Source organism: Triticum dicoccoides, chromosome 3B (genome assembly GCF_002162155.2).
Source record: "Triticum dicoccoides isolate Atlit2015 ecotype Zavitan chromosome 3B, WEW_v2.0, whole genome shotgun sequence".
Classification (NCBI taxonomy): Eukaryota; Viridiplantae; Streptophyta; class Magnoliopsida; order Poales; family Poaceae; genus Triticum; species Triticum dicoccoides.
Window position 1 is genome coordinate 754,924,844 of NC_041385.1, and position 20,330 is coordinate 754,945,173.

Below are 20,330 nucleotides of genomic sequence, written 5' to 3' on the forward strand. Positions count from 1 at the left end.
ATGTATTGATGCTCATTTCTGATATGTTTAGCGACTCAAGACGATATGAAATTTTTTCACAGTAAAATCGTTACACTACTGAAAGAAAGAAATTGCAAAAAACAGGCTGAAAATCTACTACATATATATAAATCGAACAGCATCCACAAGGTCACGATATTAGGCCGTGCGTTTTGTCATCTCTTTGCAATTTACTTGCATCCAATCGTTTACAATGTAGATATGGGTTTTTTATCTTATACTATGTGGAACTCTAAGTTTTTTTGGGAAAAAACGAAAAAAAGAAAATTATAAAAATTTCTGGATTGTGTGTGTGAAAATATGTTCTGTGTGGTCGATCAAACAACCTATGTTGATTAAATTTTTTATAACAAACAAGCACATTGAAATTGTATAATTATTTTCCAATTTCATAGTTATTTGCTGTAGGACCAATGTGTCTAAAGTAGTGTCCTCGCAGATGAACGACAGTTAAATATTTCCGAAATATGTCCATGGAATCAATGAATGCTCATTGGATCAACAAGTAGATCGTTATTCCCCTTATTTTGACCTCCGTGTATATTCCATAAATTATGAATTAATTGGTCTTTTGTTTCTATATTTTGCTTCATATAATTAAGCAATAGTGAGACTCTGTTTAGGAATTATTAAATCCGGCGTTGATATGTTTGCCGTGTGCATCATGCAATCATGATAAATTTCTGCCATATTATGAACAGTTGTTGTTATGGAAATAAATGTGGCACCTTCCAACCTGGTGCTGCACGATTGGATCTGCCCTTAATCTGTACTCAATATATATTCACTAGTAGACTGCCTGTGCGTTGCAACGGGCTTTTGAAAATTTGTATTTGTTGCATGTCAAACGAAAGATAATAATTGGCAACAAATGCCGACACTGGTAGATCAACGAAACAAAGATGACCAGTAACCGCTGCACCGTCCGGTGAAGTATCACCGCGCTCCTAGCACCCGAAGCGTCGCATACAGAGCAACACCTTCAAGAAGGAATGCGACGACGACGCCACTGCTGCCCGGACAAGTCCTAGGGTTTCCCTCGGTACACAGAGGACAGTGGGGAAGGCGTATACCCGAGGACCTTTAGGGAGGTCCGGCGGCGCCTGTAGGCGGCACCACGTCGATGTCGGACGAGCCGCCAGGGATTTCACGAACCCAAACACAACCACCACCACCCCCGACGATCTGAAGTGTACCAACCAACCTGCCGCCCACCAGCCTTTGCCACCACGTTCAGTGCACCAACTTCGTCGTCTCCTGAGGCCACCGACACGAGATCTGGAGGAGGGAAGAGGAGCCAAGGGGCTCGGGGGCATCCACAACTCAGCCGACGAGACGGGACAACCTTCGCCGCTGCCGCGAAGCCGACCAGACGTGACGGCAGGGGCCTACCAGGCCCCTACTGGCCCGACCGGGCCCAAATGGGTTAGGGCAGCCCCTGCTGCCACACTGCAGCACGTCGGCCGACAAAGCCGCCACCACCCGCACCCCCCGATGCCTCGCCACCACCACCAGGGAGTCACACCGCCGCACATCGGACCGCCGGCCCGCCCCAACCCAGATGGGGCCCAAAATGGCCTAGATCTGGGCGGAGTGGACGCCACCAGCCAGCCGCACCACCACACGCCTTGCAGCCAACGGCCGCGCCGCCGCATCAGGGGCACCCACGGCCCGCAACGCGCAAGCGGGGAAAGAACGGCCCGCCTTCGCCCGAGGAGCACCACCGCCATCAGCCCCCCCACCCCACCCCCAACGCGCGAGCGGGGAAAGAACGGCCCGCCTCTGCCAGCACCGCGTGGGAATGACCTGGCGGACCACGCCGGCGGCGGCACGGGGGAAAGACAGGGAGGGGTTGGAGGAGAGGGGGGGTCGGGGATTCGCATGTCGCCCGCGAGGGGGGAGAGGCGAGCGAGCGAACAGATCAAATCAGTGTAGGACGTTTTTCTTAGGTGCTTGAAACCATACAATTTACCATTTAGAAACACTACAGAAAAACACATCTTCTAGAACATACTACTCCTACCTCTCTTGTGATAGGTAGATATACCAACCCTTGATAACATTTATTGTTAGAATTTTATTGCCATTTATTTTTATTTTTATCACAAGAGAGGTAGAATGGCCGTGCGTTGCCACAGACTTTTGGAATATTTTGTTAAAGTTATATATAAACATAATGCATGTTAAATTTCACATGTATAGAAAAGATAGCACGAGTGCAATCGAGTAATAATTAAAATCCACTTCACTTGCAATGTAAGATAGTAAAAAAGGTAATTTGACGATGTATACATAGAGAGCAATGATTCAACTAATAACCTATTACAAATTAAGATTAGTTTGATGCGCTTATGATATTCATGCACAATATCAGGAATGTGGTCGTCAGCTTTTTGCAGGAGTGGCGCCTCTTCTTCGCTCCATGCCGTCTCCCGACCTCTCCTATCCCTTCCACGATGTCAGCCGCCCCCTCCTCCTTCCTCCACAACTTCGATGGTCCTCCTCTTCATGCCACTGTTGAAGCCCATCCGCTTTTGTCATTGCCGCACATCATCCTCTTCCTTCCATGGCGTCGTTCGACACCACCTCTCCACGCCAGCTGTCATGTCTCCTTTCCCTCTAATCCCTCGATGGTGTCACGTACATCATCCTCTCTCCGCCACATCGTTGCTGACCTCCTCCTCTGCCCGACAACCTCTCACGCCACCCACATCCTCCTCTCCCCGCCAAGCCGCGCCGAGCATAGTCTAGCTTCCCCTCAAGCTTCTCCTCCTATCCCCAATCCATCATTGTCTCATGTGAAAACTGCTAGTACTGTTTTTCTCTAAAACTACAAACTCCTAGGAGTTTAACATTGCTGTGGATCTGTCGTATAAATAATGTCATGCTTGCTTGTTAATTTATGCTAATTTAAACTGAACTCACTATCTAGATCCTGCTTTGTTACATGTTGGGTGCTGGATGTAGTGCCAGGCTCCACTTGTACTGTGTAATGTGGTCTAAGAAAGAACCAAGTTGCTAATCACGTAAACATGTAAAACAAAAGAGACAAACCAAATTAGTTTTTCCACCTATCCTGACTTATCCTCACGGCAGCCACCCTCTCACTCTCTCACCCCATGGCACCCCTCTGCAAGACCACACTCTCTCACCCCTCTTGCTCGTTCTCTCCGCCACATCGTCGCAGCCGCCAACCCTCTCCGCCACGCCGTCCCAGCCGCCACAACTCCCCACCTTGGCACGTCCCTGCCTCCTCCCATCCCCTCCACTCCTCGGTCCCCGCCACAGCTATCTGTTTCGGCCGGGTCCAGTGAGCAATGGTGAGACCAGGTGTCGCGGTGAGCAGCCGGATCCGGCCGTCGGCGAGCCGCGCCGTGGATCTAGCCATCCCAGGGCGATTTCCGGAGCCGAGGGCGACTTGAAGATTTCTACCTCAAGCTGAGCCGCGCCGTCGATCTGGCCAACCCAGGCTGAGTTGCTGGCTTGCTGCCTGTTGGCCTGCTACACAGCCTACTGATAGTATGCTCGGTATTTGACAGGGAAATCACACAGCGAAGGTACAATTTTTTTGAGTTTTGTTTCAGTCCAGTTGTACCAAACATTATATTTCTACGAACTGAAAATCAACTGTAAACATATGTATCCTAAACATTCTATTTGAATCACCTATTGTACTTTGATTACCCCGTAGTCTTTTCTTCTCAGTCTCACTCTCAAATCCAGCTTCATGCACTTCCGTCACCTTTTCTTATCTAGAATCTGTTGAGGCTGTTACCTTTCTCTGAAAAATGCTATATATCTTGGGCTTTGGAGGAATAAAAAAGCTCTCCACTTGAATCAAATAAATTATGGTGTTAGCAGTAGCACAGTAAGGGTTCTCACCTGCATAAGTTCTTTTGAGTGACCAAGTCAGATGTGATTATTTTGTTATCTCACAACTCATGATTGTTGATTTCCAAACTCCGTTTGACTTAACCGTTAGGTTCTTGTGCGTTGTGATGTAGTAAATGTTGTTGTGATCTTCAAAACGAGAAGGCAGATTAGTCTAATCTCCATTCTGTCTTCTTCTACAACTGAAAGATTCAGAGGTGTCACACTTGGAGCAGAGGAAGAAATTTCTTTTGTTCTTACCTTCTTTACAAAGATGTGCATATAGTAACTCTGTTTAGTCATTTCCACCATGTTTATATGGTTTTCTATTCTGTTGTCTTTTCATATATATCCCTTTGAAGCAATGGGCGTTAATATATTAATTGTAACAAGGTTGGAGACTGATGCGGATGCGCGCAAGGGCAACGTTGGATGACACCTAGAAGAGCAAGCACAGTGCAGCGAAGGAAGTACCGAGCTTCGGCAGCACTACACCATCGTCCTCTGCCTCACCGAGCACATCAATTTCATGAGATGGTGAGAGCATTTCAACAGATTGTGTACTTTTCAATTTTAGACCTTTGTGCTCTAGATGCCATTGCTGGATGTCGACTTGGTGGTGAGATTTCTCAAATGCTCCAATGCTCCAAGTTGAGTCTTAACTTCAAAATAAAAAACGTAGCATCTGCAAGTTCTCGACCATCCTTGATTTGATTAACCATCATGCAGCTGTTATATTTTTTGCAGCTGTAATCTTTAATATGAACATATTTTCATAATAGTGGTAAAAAATGTTTCTAAAGAAGAACATGAAAGTTGTTTCTAAAAAAAATGGTGGTAACTCTTTCTCTAAATAAAAAATTGTGTAACTCGTTTTCTGAATAATCTGAAAGATTGTAAAAACAAGGTTAATAAAAAATTGTGACAAGTATGTTTATGAAGTTTTTTGTGTACTTCATTTTTTATGATCAGGCTACGTTTATGACCAGACCGGACAGTCGTCGTTTTTTTATAGACTGTACAAAAATTTGTAGGCATGTACCACAAGAAAGTACGCAAGATCTGAAAACTTGACATTGGTAGGGTGCTTAATAAATGTATTTGGAAATGTGGTGCTTCATAAATATTGAAACAATGGACCTATGAGTACAGGGCTGAGCACGGTTTGAAAAGTTTAACCTGGCTAGCTACCAAAAAAGGCATCCTCGAGGATTTGTTTCGTTGATTTGGTTTAATCCTTATTCCAGAACCATCAATAGTTACACAGACAGTACTTTCTATTGCCTCAGGTTAACTCTTGATTGGAACCTGACTGAACAATGAACAAGTCCAAGTATCTTGACAAAATTTCAGTAGTAACCAAATTTCAAATAAGCACCTTTTATGCCAAGAAATTAACCATCAAGCATAATTTGCAATATATTATCAATCTGACAAAAGAATCACTACAACTATTAAATCCTTTTTTAAATAGGGGTTTTCATCAGGTTTAGAAATGAGACTGTAAACAACAATTTTCAGTGCATGTTCAAGGTGTGTTACAGGCCTACATCTATATCAGAATCTCAAATTACACATTTTCAAAGTATACTGTGTGACACATATATTGTACTACATAGTTCTTGTTTATTTCTTGTCACCTATTTGTTATATCTAACAATAGGATATTCTAGATCAACTCCCCGCATAGACCCGCTTCAAGGGAGGAGGATGCAGAGGCCAGCAACAAGGAGCGGGTGTGGGTGCTCATCCTCGCCGCTGACCACAAGTGCTGCGACAAACTTTGGGCAGAATTCGATCCCTCCACGGGTATGAGCAAATCAAATACTGCTTACTTCTTTCTGTCTGTTGTCTGCTGAAGTAGCTAATAGACCGCTTTAGAATGTTGTGAGCTTGGTTATTTTACATTGTTTGCTAATATCAAGCAAAGAATGAATGCTGGAGTGTGTTACTGTGCTTCATTACAATCCCTAGAAAACTTTAGAAAGGGTGTTTCTGTCCACCCACAAAAATCAAAAGATAAATCTATGATTGCGCGGCAGGCCTGATAATCCACACCAGACCAATCAGAAAAGAGGACAATCTGTGACTTGTTGATTAATTAACAAACCCGGTGTTGTTGTCCACTACCAGCCGGCTGGAGGCCCCAACTCGTTTGGCTCCGTCTACGCGGTGCCAGGAGATTAGCACATGGATGCATCCGCCGGCAGTACCAACTGCACATCAAAGAACAACGGATTAGTACGTTGACAGGGATAGAAAGAAAAATATGAAACTCGGACACACGGAATTTGCAGTTATCAACAAACACTAATTTGAATACCTTCTAAATCTCACATAGTGCAGGGCTGCTCTGAATATCATTGTGTTCCGTAAATAATGTTCCTTTCCTAGTCTACTACCGGGTGCACAATCCATCGACCACCATGATCCTCTGTCACATTAAAGCTGTCCTACATCATCAGATTAGAGTCTTTGCTCTTGTTGATAAATTGCGTAACACTCTGAAACACAACGATATTTTTTTACTCGTCAGATTCAGATTGGAGTCTGTTTTTTTACTCTGAAACACAAAAAGAACATTGTCCCATTGTCAACGGAGTAAAGAAAGAATAGATTATCTTCATGCCCCCGTATTTATGAAAAATATTTATTCAACAAAAACATGTCTACCTGCCCACTTCATTGCAAACCAACTCACGTGTGCAGCAACATTATTTATTAATAATGTAAAATATGTCTGCTACTCAACAAAGTTTAGAACCAAATGGACAACTATGAAGAAGCATAAATATTTTGTAATCCTTTTTAGCTTCCCTTACATGTTGTAGGCAGCATACGATACTTATCTGAAATACCTAAAGGCACAAGAAAAGCTAGTGTAGAATGAAGAAACTTTAATCTAACCTCGCTCAATCTGGTGTATTTCCTTGAGCACCCATGCGAGTGTCTTAGCTCTTCTTCATACGCATGGGGCACGAGCATGTTCTCCAGGGAGGACAGTAGCTCTCACCCACGACCTCCTCGATGTCGTTGGCGAAGTAGCAGAGGGTGACGGTGTGGAATTGCTTGGTCGCTTGTGTGGGTGACCTCAAGGCGTTGCTGGTGGGAGGTCACAGACAAGCGCGTGCTGTCGGTGAAGATGGATCTAGAGAACAAGAATTCAACCTACAATTAAAAACTGCACATACATACTATGTATGCCCTCCATATGTCTCAATTCAGATTACACATGTCTTACCTGCATCTCAATACTCCACATAATGTTGGTCACTCAGATTGTCCTCCTCGTCTTCTACAATTTTGCTGTTCGTGTACGCTACCCTAACCCCTGGTCAAAAAGCAATTATCGATTAGTGCAAAGGGATAACATAGAGAGGGCAGAAAAATGACCGGTGCAACTCCCAGCCACATCTCTCACAAATTCATCTCCATTGCCGACCAAATACGAGTGCAAAATCGCCTGCTCCCTAGCCTCTCAACCATGTCAGGTGTAAATAGAACAGCCGCCAGTCGTCGCCTCCGCCCATCGACCACACATCATGCAGAGAACAAGACGTACAATGCTGAGAGAACAACACGTACAATATTGAGAGAACTATGGCATGATTCGGAGAAAAACCGTCACGTTCCTCGTGCACCGTCAGCACACACCAAGCATGATTCAAAAGTGGTGGATCCAAAATTTGCAAACTTACTGGGAGAAGTGCTAATGAAAGGTACCAGGCAGGTTAGCTAGGGCGAGTCTTCTGGAGGGGATACGTCCCATTCAGGCTGACCCCCCTTTGCTTTGGTCTACTGTTGTTAATTCTCTGCTGAATAAATACCAACGTCGGCAATGGATGTACAAATTTTGTGGAGTCACCATGGCGATGCAAGATCTGAAGAAAATATAGTGGGGTCTGACCTTGCTGCTGCTGACTAACGTAGATTGAGAAGGCAATGGCTGCGGGCTTCGAGTACGACGTCAGGGAGGATGATGCCTAGGTCGTTGAATGTATCCCCAACCATGGATCTCCTCTTCCTCCTTTTGATCGCCTCCCGATCTCACAAGCACCCTTGCCCGGGATACACGGACGTCGTACACGCGGGAAGATGGATAGAGCCACACACCCCTACCTTGACCAATCACTGATGTGGAGGGGGTCAACGATGGCCGGATCTGGAACGTCGGCGGGTGGTGAGGCCACGGCCGTCGTGGCGCCGATTGATATCCATGGCAAGGCGTCTTCGCAAGGGAGGCGGTGGCGTGTGGAGAAGGATCGGCAAGGCTCCTGAAGGGGATCGTCTTCGGATCCTCGACATGATGGGCAGCAGGTCCTCAACGGGATCGACGGCGCTCCTGAAGTGGATCGTGGGCGGCGGCTTCGATGTGCGAGGGCGGCGGCGAAGGGATGGAGCGGCGGCGGCTTTGATGTGCGAGGTCGGCGGCGAAGGGATGGAGCGGCGGCGGCGAAGGGATGGAGCGGCGGTGGCGAAGGATGGAGGGCGGCGGCGCACGATTTGCTGAGCGAGTCGTGCGTGCGAGTGGTTCTCGCTCGAGGGCAGGCGGCCTTGCTCGTACGTGCGTGCGATTGTTTTGGTTTTTTTTTCGCTGGTTAATTTTCGCCGGTTTGTGCTCGGTGGTTTATTTTCGATCGTCTCAGTTAATTACGACGGGAGGTTGTGCGGGTGCGGGACTCCATCTTAGGGTTTTTTTTGGTTTTCCGCGGTTGGGAGGGAGGTGGGAAGTAGTACCAAAGAAGTACCAAAATAGACCGGGTTAGGTGGGACGAAAATAAAACCCGGAACGCGACCTACCAACTGAGACATTAGGAGTAGAGATACGGTCCGGCTGTGACTACATCGTCGTCCAGTTCCACCTGTCTCTCTCCACTACGTGCTACGACTAGATTTACAATTTCATCACACCTCCACAAAACCAACGTGCTACGTGCGGTAATGGATCTACTGGCCAATTTTGGTGGTGTTGATCACGCGGTGGACTACATTTATTCATCACGCTTTCCTCTAACGAAGAACAACTAGAGTAAGTTCGTCGTATAATTCCACTGCCCTCTACATCAATTGTTTCGGTTCGATTATTATTGCAAAATCATTTGTTTTTCGATTGCGCTACTTAATTACTGTATGATTTATGAAATAGGCTATAACAAAGGTTTGTATAATTTTTCCGTTACTATATAAAGTATTAAATATCATAATTAATTACAACGGAATAATGTTTTATAATCATGGCGAATGATTTAGCTAAAAATCATGCACTACAAAAGATAGTTTAACTGCTTACAAACAGTTTGCAATACTATTCAATTTAGCCCAAAAATTAGAAGGCCGCTTAATGACTATAAAAGTTTGCACAAATAATGTATATTTTGCCAAAACAGTTTGAAAGCCTATTCTTTTTAGCCCAAATCAGTCTTTAGCTCAAATCAGTTTAGCACGGGCAATTTTTTTTTAGTATTATCGTTATATGTATGGAGATGCTTTAGTATGAAATCAATGTGAATCGTGAAGTTCTATGCTATTGCATTATATTAAAATACAGTACATATTACAATTTATTTTTGGTCATATTTTGTGAGATATGCAGTTGTGAAAATATCCATATATTACACACCGAGATAGTTGACCCCTTTGATTTATTTTTTAAATTAAAGCCAAGTTGGTTCTGAACCTTGTTATGCATTTTTACAGCACAATATGGATAAAGAGTTCTCGTTCATTCCCTATCGAGATTAGCCTACGGATTATCCGAGACACCATCAGAGAAGATGGAGTTGTCCATCCTTTATGCTTCAATCTTACAGTTCGTAAGATTAGCAGTGACGCATCAGAGAGGAGCGCAGGCACCAACTCTATTGGAAGGACACACTATTTTAATCTGCAATTTCATAAGCAAGCATGGGCACTAAGGCAGACCTGGTTAACCCAAGAATAGGGCACCCAGACTCTTATTGAGACCGTCGTGCTAGAGCCTTTTCCTAAATACTACGTGTTCCACGCCCCTACAATTGTAAGTGTTCTCGTTCATACAAATTAGTTTGGTTACTAGCTACATCATTTATTTATGTCTACCAAATGCAGTACCTTCTCCCACTGGCACCCGTGGATTCATCCTACGGGCTATTTGCAGTGAAAATGGATATGGACAGGACTGTCATTATTGACTATTCAAACCAGGCATTATTTGATTTTGAGGAGGAGTTTCATGACATAGAACTTCAGAGAGAAGCTCTATTAGTTAAGCAAGAATTCAATGTTATTCTCCAACAAGGGGCCCCTGATAGGAACAACCAGATTTTGGAATGGCCTGAACAAGTTAACATTCATGTCTCACATCGGCGGTAATATTTTAAATTGTCATGAACTTTTGTTATTTTACTGATATTAGCTATTAATACGTGATGTTTTTCCAACAGCATGGACTCTGGATTTAAAGTTTTACAGGAGATGGCCAACCTGTACGGAACTATGGGGTATGACATCACTACTAGAAATCCCCATATTTCCGATGGTGAAATCTAATAGCCGACGGACTGTCGGGTATTACAGTAATAGCTGACGGTAGTTATAATGGCCGATGGTTACTGTCAACTCACGAGTATTACCACTAATACCCGACGGTATACTAGAATGCCTGACGGTGAAAATTCACCCCTCGGATATCCAACTTAATGCCCGACGGTTCATCGTAAAACCCGACGGTTTTTCCTACACCCACAGGGATTACATGTAATGCCCGACGGGTTTCCCTACACCCACGGGGATTACATGTAATGCCCGACGGGTTTCCCTACACCCACGGGGATTACATGTAATGCCCGACTGTTAATTGTAATGCCCGACGGTTTTTGGTACACCCTCGGGGATTACATGTAATGCCCGACGGTTTCTGCCACACCCACGGGGATTACATGTAATGCCCGACGGTGAAATTTAATAGCCGAAGGTGAAAACAAAACTCTGACCTATGAGAGGACATGGCTGGTGGTAGATATGTGCCTCTTGGTTATTTGAGAAAATACCCGATGGTGTATAGTGATAACCGGCGTTTGACTTTCCCTCTCCATGATATGTTTCAATGGACAACATATGTAGAACGGCCGATATTATATTCCAGATAATTCAGAAGATTCCAAGAACTAACATCTAGGATACCCGAGTGCATTATGTTCTTTTTCACAATTAATATATAGGATGCTTAAAAATTGGTACAAGATAATACAAATATGATGTTTAAAAAAATTGCACTTACAAAAGTACTAGTTTGCTAATTTCTTGGTCATGTACTTCTGTAACTTGCCTTGAACGTATCTTTGGTTTTTCTAATAAATGCAACTTTGTCTAGAAGGACCCCGACCTTCATGTATATTATTAATTAACTGTAAATGTGTCGTGAAGTATTATTAACATCTTGAATTATAACGAGGATGAGTGTTGTATTTTAAAATTAAGAAAGTGAAATGCTATGCATACGATCCTATACATACATATGATCCTTTTTGTCCGAAGCAGTGTGACCATTCTTTTTCCTCCCAACCAAGAAAGTAAAAGGGAGGCATCACCCTTTCTACAAAGAGTCTGCCACATGGAGCGAGGCATTACCGTTTCAAAGTGCTGCCGTCCCCTGCATCGGTGAGGCTATGTTCGTACAATATGAACCCTTTCGTATTTTTCATCACCATTTTAGGTCCTTAGTAAACACGTATGGCTGGTCATGAAGTACTAGTACTATCGTGACATACAAGCCCGAGTTCTGTATTTCAAAACTAAAAAAAGATTCATTATATATATACATATGATTCTTTACGTACAATCCTTATCAGACACCACAAACACAACAAATCAACCATTAAGCGGTGGTCATTCTTTCTTCCTCGGGAATAAAAAGGGCGATCTCGCCAGCGTCTCTCCGAAGGAGAGTTCCTTTGATCGTCGCCGTCCTACGGCGGCTCCCCTCCTCCGACGACCTCGATCGTTGGTGCTAGGGGGGGTTGCCGGATCCATGTGTGTGTGTGTGTGTGGATAGTTTTAGGCTAAAGCAGCTTTGTTTTTAGGTTGCTCATCGTCTTCAGATCCTTCCCCGACAAGTCGATCGGCCCTATGGTTGGGGGTGGTTTCGAAAACCAGCCTTTTCAAGCAAGGATTGTGTGGCGGCGGCATCCTCGTGGTGGACATGTGTCCTCGGGCCGGCGTCTGCCCCAACATCGGTGCGGAGCTTGGGAGGTACGTAGTTCAGGAGCGGATGTAGATTGTGGACTACATCGACGACATCTGGAAGACGGAATATGTGATGGGTTCGTGGTTGATGGATGGAAAGTGTGGTTTCCTCCTTCGACGTCTTAGTTGTGGTGGGGTGCCAGACCTTGAGTTCGATAGGGTGTCCGGGGGTGTTGCTCAGATCTGATTCCTTCAACGACAATGACTTCAGTTTTGGTGAGCCACCTTGGAGGCCCACAAAGCTGCATATCAGCGATGGAGCCGCGTCGAGTTTGGGTGAGGAGGTCATCCGTCGTTCTTCTTTTCGGTGGCTGTTGTGGTCGTGCTGGGGCAGGTGACGGAGCGTTGGTGTCTAGCTCAGAGATGTTTTGCTATCTTTTCAGTTTTGTCATGCCGGTCCTTACGTGGCTTGTATTTTAATCTTTATGATATGAATGAGACACGTATTACCATGCAAAAGAAAAAAACCGATGCGCGTTGGAACCAAATACAACACACCAATGGATCATCCAAGGTATTATGGCCATTTTTCGCAAAAATAACGTATTATGATCATACCAAGAATCCTGTATGTGCCATGTCAAAAAAAGGGATCGTGTATGTGCAAAACGAACTGTGAGAAATCTAAGAATAAAAATAGGATTTAAAAAACAAATGGCCCAAAAAATAAAAGTTAAAAGTTATTGTACTCCTATATGATTTCATACGTACTAATAATTAATTAATAACGCGTGTGCAAAAAATTAAGTGCACCGCATGGTTCGAACCCAAGACCAAACAAGCTAGCCTAGCGTGCTATACCAGGTGGAGAACAGACAAGTTGTGACATATACCTCCTCAGATGTTATCTATACTAGACATTCTCAAAGCGCCGTTAACCAGCCCCGCCGCTTATATCCCCTCAGTCCTGCGGCTCACATTCACCTCTCTCTCAACGCCGGTCGCCGCCTAGATGTGTCACCTGACTTGCCACCGTCCTCCACTCTCGTCTCAGATTTGACCCCAAAGTCAAGCTGTAGGCAGCAACAGCAGGTTCCCGTGTCGCCATGAGCTAGATGGGGAAGCGGGGGTTGGGTGGGGAGAGCCCGCAGTGGCAGAAAAGACGAACGAGGGCTGGCGGCCCCGGAGCTACCTCCACTACCTCGCCGCCGCGTCCGGTCCGACCCTGCCTCCTGCAAGCACGGCGACTTCCTTGACACCGTCTGGGCGGGCCATGAGCTAACCACGCCCAATCTCTTCAGGTCAGCACAGTACAGTAGGCAATTTGGGATTTTTTTAACTGAAATTGAGGAAATTTTGACACAATTGAGTGTGGAGACTGAGTTGTTTGGTTAATTAGTTAATCAGCACGTACACCAGAGACAATTTGTTGCAACATTGACACGATTATGTGATGTAGAGATAATGAGATATGCTCATGTTTTACTGCTACTCGAACCCTGATATGTACCGTGGTTTTCATGGGATAATATAATTGAGTCCGTTTAATCCGTTGAGTAGGCCTCGTGGTTATCTATTTTTTTCATGTTTCTCACATAGTGGTTGGTGCCCACCTCGCAGCCGTGGACTCCTATTACCGAATTATTTGATGATCTGGCGCTGATTTCTTGGCGCGGCCAGCAAAAAATTCTCCCACGCCGGCGCACCACGCACCAAATCAGGTCCTGAACTAACCGCCATAGTCTCCAAATCTCGTATCGTATAACTTCAGCCATACACGCACTGTTAAACGATACGATGTATACTTTCAAGCCAGCAATCGAATGGTCATAAGGCACGTACCTTCAATTGTCACCAATCTTCAAGTTCACACAGGATCCACATTTCTTTGTCATGCTCAAGATGTTTCTGATAAAGCATTGATTATCTTGTATGTGTTCTTGAATATAGTAGCCAAAATTAGTCCCCACCAAAGTGTTTTCTTATTGACTACATAAAGTACAAGTCTGTCCCAGGATGTTCCGACAATTATTATTCGTTACCAACATTTTTCAATTTTAGTTGGTGAGGAAGAAAATTATTATTAAGTTACCCTAAGGGAGTCACATCTTCTTCTAATATAATATAATTCAAAATATGATGTATTCTATGTATGAACTTTATCTAAACATGGGTAAGTAAAATTAAATTAAAAGAGGCACTAACGAATGATCCATAGGATGAAAAAAAGCAATATGCATCTCAATTGGTGTTATATAAAAAAGAGTAATCTCAAGATTTGTTAGCTGATTTACATCGAATTTTGTATTCCTCATATTTTTCTGGCACAAGTAAGATTATTATTACGTACTTTGTAAACTCTTTATTGATGGAAAAACATATCAATATGTTTATTAGTTGTGTATATCTTGAAAATATTATGCAGAGATTTTATAGTCAGAAAGAAGCAAATTGGCATTGAATTAATGATAAGTAATTTAATTTTTTTGGTAAGTTAATATCTCTGACATCTTTTCTAAATTATTAATAGGTGTGTATTTGATATGAAAAGGAAACAGATCCTTGCCATACAGAAATATTAACGGCATGACTGGATCAAGGCATGATCTGATACCCAGATGTCCTCTGCATGGCATACTATATATATGTTAACATTAAAACACTATGCCATCCCTCCTCTCCCTCCTTACTGTCCCTTCGCCTAGACCAGGAGGATGATTTCCGAGGACTACGTTGTGTAGGCAAGAACCATCAAGAATTGGAGTTCCTCTCGGTATGTCAATTTCTGGATCTTTCTCTTATATAATAGCGTGTTATTTATTAGATTAATAGTTTTTATATGTTTAGTTATACCATCAAATCCCAGATAAAGAACATCATTGCAGATTATGCAAGCTTATATAAATATCATACCCAATTAAATTGTTTGTAGTGGGCTGGAACTACTTATAAATTGTTTATACACATACTTTAGCCTATGAGTCTATTATTTAGATTACAATTGTGCCACACACCTAGCTTTTGTACCGATGAACAATTCTCACTGCCTAATTTTGCAATGCAAATTAAAATTCATAATCTTAAATACTTTATATGTTGGAATACGGTTCAATAATTTAGTGAACAGTCCTAAGTTTAACAACAAGCTAAGTAAGCATAACAATTTACCAGAGATTCCTTTCCATTTTATGACCTCATTGTTTTATCCATGCCTTAGTCCATCTTACTGATTTCATGAAGTAGCTGTCAGCCATAATATGTAGGCCTTCGGAATATCTGTCACGAGAAATGCAAAACTGTTATGGTATGTACATGTCTTCACTAGGCACTTGCATGTATGTAAATAGCTACAGGTAATAGATGAAAACACCTGTTAAGTTTTCCTATTGGAAAATATAAAATATTTAAAAAATGTTCAAAGAGAGACAATTGTTTGAATTTTTACAATCAAAAACGAATTTTATTTGTAACAGAGTCATATTCCAAAGAGATGTTTCATGCTGATTCACATGGGTCATAGGGAAGAACAAATATTGATGATGATAGTATTACCAGGTCGTACTTAATACGCATATCAATTGCTAGCAAACTAAATTTTCACAATCATGTGAAAAAAGTAGGCAATGTAAACTTTCAGTAAGAGATACAATAGTGTGGAATCAGCAAAGTTTATGTAACCATTCAAAATGTCAATTAGAAAGTATATTTATTTTATTTATCCATGGTAATCATCAAATGTAAATTTAATATTTTTTTTGTTGGTAAAAGGTTAAATGGTTTTAAATTACAAGAAGATCAACAGATTATTTCGTGCACTCAACTTCTCCAATATTGGTCCATTATCTTTCTTCCCTTTGCTCTGTTTAGTCCCTTCATGAAAACCACAGTTAGTAGGAAAAAAATAATTAGTAAACAGAAAAAGCTTATCTCGAGAGATAATTTATGCATGTCAAAATGCAGTACTTTAAGAAAAACTTGCAATTGATATAATAGACTGAGTTATGTACAATAGCAACACCAATTTTTTTAACTGACCAAAACTGGGTGATTGTCTCTCAATGCAATATTTAAGAGTGTTCTTTTAATTACAAAGCATAACTACCATCACATGTAAACCCTAAACCCTCGCGCAAAAATCATCATGATTCATAGTTAAGTTCAGTATTGTTCAGACTACCACAGATCTTCCAAACAAAACAACAAAAGATTCAACTGGTCAATTTTTTTAGTGAGCAAGGCATAGTTTGGCAGTATAATTTTAGAAAGAACTGAACTACTGTGAAACCACTATTTTTTGATTTGTGGGCAACAAATACTCTGGATGCTAAAAACATACATTTTCTGAGTACTGTCAAGTCCACCGAAATGTTTTGCTGGTATTGTTTTCCTACAGTTTTTTTCAGCTAACTACTTCATGGCCAAATAAATTAGCATCTGCTAACTTAGCTTTGCCTAAGCAACATGTTGGAAGGATTAATCAGTGTGTGCTAACGGATTCCGACTTAGTCAAAAAAACCAAAATACTTCACTCCCAAACGCACCCTAACTGGACTTCAACACACATAGCAGTAAATGTACTCCATCATCGTTACACCCTCACATAGCATAGACAAATAATGAAATGGTTATTGATAGTTAACCAGACACGCGACTGTATGAAATCAATGTGAACCGGTCATTTAAGTCGATATTTCGTTCTCACGTACCTTCTCCCATGCCTTTTAACATATTGGTGCTGTAGGAGTTGTAATTGTCGTCCCCCGGCTCCATCTCTCTGCTCTCAGTGCTCGTTCTCAACACCGCATGACACACATCTCGGCTCACACACAGAAATTTTTTGATTAGTTTTATTGATAGGCAGATGATCAATAGATATTTAAATTGTGAGATTTTAAAATAGCATTGTTATACATAGATTTCTCGAATTTAAACGGTCAACATGGCTATTGTAGATACGGAGGAAGCTAGCATATGTACGATTGGGGCACAACAAATAAGCTTGATTAACAAATTTAATTAAATCATTTAAAACACATATTTTCTTTTTGTGTTTTTTGGAAATGTAATTTTTGGATATGAAATTTTACCATTATACATATACAACCAGATTGTACAACCAAATAGTATGCATGTATTTTTTGGAAACAGTTTAACTTGAATAGCAAAGTAATTAAAGCAAATTATATTTTTCAAAAGGGCGCAAAATCTGACTTATGCAAACTGCCAACATTAACAGAAATGTAACACAATAAGAAAGAAACAATTATGTATCATGCTCATATTATTGTTGCATGAGGTTGACACATCTTGAAACAAAAATATAATAATCATGTATCATGACCACAAATATAAATTATATCCTCTTCTTGCCTCACAGAATAAGACTAGACTGAGAACCTAACTACTGAACCATTTAACCAAACGTTGAAGAAAGAAGTTTGCTAATTTTGTTAATTACAAGTCAGATCAAAATATAATGTTTAATCCAACTGAAAAATCTTGTGGAAGATCTGACCAAGTATTTTGTAGACAACTGCATGTACAAATACTATATCACATAATAATAGGTAGCTTTGACTACTTTTACAAATACTGAATTATGATAGGGTGAACATGATGCAGACGTACCATATAATATTCAAACAATAAGCAGATATGTCTGCATGAGATATTTGATGTATGGAGCATGAGATATTTGATGCATGGGGGGTGGGGTGGTTAAGGAGGAGCTTACTCATGATGAGCAGCCAGTCATGCAAGTAATAACTGGATTTGTGGCCGTCGTCCGTGCATTGCCGAGACAGAGCTTGGGGTAGGCTGTCTCCATCACAAATCTCCATCAACCTGGGGTGGGCGGTTGCAAAGAAATCATGAAAGCCACGTGGTCGATAGACGGTGGAGGCTACGGCGTTAAAACATGATTGCGGCGTCAAATGGAAAGGGTCGGGCACCCGCCTAACTTACTTGAGCACGTGCTTGGTTCAGTTCATGGCGACGGCAAGGCGGAGCGGACAGGAGATGAGAGATATGTGGCGTCGGATGACGATGGAACAAGGGGACTGGCGCTCGCTCTGCTCGCTACAGATAGCAGTAATCCAGTCCATCATCATTACACACACACACAAAAATGGTGTAAACCGAAATGGCCATGGGGGGAGCTGCTTACCGAGGAGATGGTCACGTTGACCTTGCTTGTCAACTCCATCAATGCCGGATCCGCGCTACTCTCCTGGCGCATCAGGTCGTCCGTCGAGGAGGAATAACACCCATCGCCCGCTAGATCTATGGTGCGACCGTTGTCGCATGGATTCGAGCGATTCAGTGAGAGCCGAAGTCATCGGTTTTGCCGCCGTGGGAGCGAGAGAAGATAGTACACTGGGTTAGGGGAAGGAGAGTGGAGAGGATGCCACCGCCGTCGGGTCAAGGGCGGCGGGAGTGGAGTGAGGTAGGGGAAGGAGAGTGGTTAGGTGTTTGTGTGACAGATCCGCCGGCGGTCGGAGTTGTGCGGCAGCCGGCTGGCCGATGCAAACGGCGTTGCTGTGGGGGAGGGGAGAAGTCGAGGAAAGTAGTTGCAATCAATCTCAACGCGCATGGGACAGATCCGACGGGACGGCGGCGGCGCATGGGACAGATCAATTGCTCGGCGGGCTTAGTCTCCCGGCTGGCCGTCGGAGTTGCGCAGCGGCTAGCGGTCGGAGTTGCGCAGCTGGTGGATGTAGTCGACATTGTTGCGGGGGGTGGGAGGAGTCGAGGCTTGGGATGTGGTGGGGGAGGGGAGAAGTGGAAAGGAAAGTAGGTGTGGAAGTGAGTTGGTGGAGGGGATAACTGAGTGTGGCTAGGGTTGCAATGCGGCGGGGGAGGACAGACGGCTAGGGTTTTGCCTGTCTTGTGGGTTGTCAGGTCGGGCTGTGATCCAGCTTGGGCCTGGCTGGGCCGATGAGGCCAGCACGTGTGCCTGGCCGTGTGATCCTGGCCGGCCGTTACGTGTCTGGCCGACCCATTTTACATGGTAACAATTGTTCCCTCAAAAATAATGTCATACAAAAGGTAATTTCTTTTATAGGAATTTTTTAGGGTGGCCCATTTTACCATTTATATTGTAATCCTATTTACCATTTGCCTGTTTTTTTTGCCGTGGTGGATATCTAATTTATGCTTACGTGCAAATTGTGCTCGACATTAGAAATGCTATCCTGACATTTGTACTACTTTATTAAAAGAAATCTTATATATTAAATGTATAGGAAACTCATATAAAAAAATCAAATATATATACGTTATTAAATATGATTAATAAAAATAATTCTGAATACTAATTGTATGAAAATAAAAGAGATAGGAAAAAACTATAATACTTTGTTGTTGAAGTTTTGTTTGCAAGTTTCTGTAATTCTTTTGGCTAATTTTTCATGTCCTATATAAGTAATTAGTTTGGCGTGTTTAAGCCTGCCCCGGCCGTGCCGTTCCGGACCGGCCCATTTGTCCAGTTGTAATTGTTATTAAGAGTTTACATATATATTTATAGTTTACCCAATTCCCCAAAAAAAGGATGGGATATATACATTAAACATGGTTGATAAAAATATAAAATTCCGTGCTTTGTTATTTCTGGTTTGTTTGCATTTTTGGATAAAAATGTTAAACCGAGGGTATCAACAAAAAATCAGATTAAAAACAAATATACTTTGTTATTTCTGGTTTGTTTGCATTTTTTAATTATTGTTGGACAATTTTGCATAGCCTATAAAAATAATTTAAAAACATTTAAGCAATTTCAGATGAATACTTACGTTTCCATGAACATTATAGAGAAAATAGTCGTGTTACTAAATTGATTTTAGTAGAACATTTTCATAGTATAATGAAAAAAATATTTTATTACATTGAAAATAGTTGTGTTAGTAAAATGATTTAAGCATCTAGATATTGTAATATAATTAAATGTATTTTTTTTATTTCGGATAAATTAGTTGTGTTATCACATTTAGTTATTTATATTTCAGTATATATATAAAGCGATGGGTTCAAACATACTCACTGATGTAACGATGACAGACCGTACTGAATCACCACGAGAAGAGGTGCATATGACTAACCTTCCTATACATTTATATTATAGATGATATTACGAAAGGTCTATTTTTTAATTTATTTGTTCTTTCATAAATTAGGAGACATGTATATGAACTTTGGAGATGCACAGAAAAAATCCGTTGATGGCTCAGTCAGGACGTCGTTGAAAGGGGACCAAAATTCATCTACATTTTTACAAAATA

The 20,330-nt window shown here is 42.2% G+C and overlaps 2 long non-coding RNA genes across 8 annotated transcripts; one reads left to right on the forward strand and one right to left on the reverse strand.

Annotated features, from left to right (window-relative positions):
• The first annotated feature begins 3,146 nt into the window (after window positions 1-3,146).
• On the forward strand, window positions 3,147-12,581 carry LOC119278284. Of its 3 annotated transcripts, XR_005137678.1 has the most exons (8): window positions 3,155-3,578; window positions 4,285-4,428; window positions 5,565-5,700; window positions 9,589-9,907; window positions 9,979-10,238; window positions 10,314-10,370; window positions 11,410-11,529; window positions 11,952-12,581. It is a non-coding gene; the product is annotated as an uncharacterized LOC119278284 (long non-coding RNA). The 3 variants fall into 3 exon arrangements; XR_005137677.1 differs by having other exon boundaries at window positions 3,147-3,578; window positions 10,314-11,529; XR_005137679.1 differs by lacking the exon at window positions 11,410-11,529 and having other exon boundaries at window positions 3,158-3,578.
• On the reverse strand, window positions 5,695-8,652 carry LOC119278285. 5 transcript variants are annotated; one of them, XR_005137682.1, is made up of 6 exons: window positions 7,799-8,652; window positions 7,313-7,703; window positions 7,133-7,222; window positions 6,799-7,039; window positions 6,215-6,395; window positions 5,695-6,107 (listed from the first exon to the last, which is right to left on the reverse strand). It is a non-coding gene; the product is annotated as an uncharacterized LOC119278285 (long non-coding RNA). The 5 variants fall into 5 exon arrangements; XR_005137681.1 differs by having other exon boundaries at window positions 7,313-7,706; XR_005137683.1 differs by having other exon boundaries at window positions 7,313-7,457; window positions 7,590-8,651.
• Window positions 12,582-20,330: the final 7,749 nt, after the last annotated feature.